The sequence below is a fragment of the Egretta garzetta genome, unplaced genomic scaffold (assembly GCF_000687185.1).
Source record: "Egretta garzetta isolate BGI_Z169 unplaced genomic scaffold, ASM68718v1 scaffold287, whole genome shotgun sequence".
NCBI classification, from domain to species: domain Eukaryota; kingdom Metazoa; phylum Chordata; class Aves; order Pelecaniformes; family Ardeidae; genus Egretta; species Egretta garzetta.
The window spans coordinates 2,042,968-2,044,150 of NW_009260435.1; positions in this window are offsets into that span (position 1 = coordinate 2,042,968).

Consider the following 1,183-nt stretch of genomic DNA (forward strand, 5'->3'; position numbering starts at 1 on the left):
GGGGAGAGCAGAGCTGTTGGATCCAAGGGAAAGGAAGAGATTCCTCTGCAGCAGCCGCGCGAGGTTTCCCTGTCTGGTGAGGCTATAACATCTCTAATTTTGCCTGATTTGGGGGGAAAACTAATAGCAAGATACTGGCTCCAGCAGGGAGCTGTGGCCATCCTTGTCCTCTGTCACCAGCTTAGCTGGGAGGCCTTGGTCCCATCCACTCGTCCCCATAGCAGGAGGGCTGACGAGATGGGGAATGCTGACCTTGATCCTGGGGCTTGGTGGTCCTTGGTATGGCGGGAACTGGAGAAAAGAGGGGGATTTCTGCCACAAACTGTTAAAAATTGCTTGTGGGAAAAGGCTGCTGTTCCCTAGACCAACCTGTTCTGGGATGAGAAAGAGGGGATTCAAGTTCAATTAAATTCCCCTTTTTCTCCCCCGTGCTTTCCCTCACCTGGCTGTCTTGAAAAATCAAGTCAGTCCCAGAAAATCTGTATTAAAAAGGAGGCAGGAAAATCCTGGGAATGAGCTTTTGGGTGAGTTTGACATGGATGGAGCCAGAGGAGCCTTCATGCCACCATGCCCCATGGTGGCCACGTGTCCCCATTGATTCAATAAGGTGATACCCAATTATTCACATGGCTGGTTATCCCACATTGCCTAAAAATAATAATAATAGGAAACCAGTCTTTAGGTAATTAAGTTGCTAAGTAACTTAATCATTTGGGAATGAAACAAATTCGCTGTGTTGGTAATTATTTCTGCAAAGGAAAAGCAGAATGGACAGGTTGAGAGGTTAACCAAGCTTGAAATTAGGGGGTTGAGACCAGCGGAGAGGGATGGAGGCACCAAAGCTGTGCTGGGGGCTTGCCCCAGGCCAGCACTGCCTCAGTTTCCCCTGCACCGTGCCTTCACCCCATCCTCTTTCGGGGAGCCACGCTGCAATGCCTCCAGCTCTGGTGCTGGATTCAGGCACCTGCATCCACCCTCATGGGGTCCTTATAAAAAGAAGGGGGGAGAAAATCATAGAATCATAGAATCGCTTAGGCTGGAAGAGACCTTTAAGATCATCAAGCCCAGCCATTCCCCTAACCCTGCCATCCCACCACTAAACCCTGGCCCTAAGCTCCTCATCTGCCCGGCTTTTAAATACCCCCAGGGATGGGGACTCAACCCCTGCCCTGGGCAGCCCCTT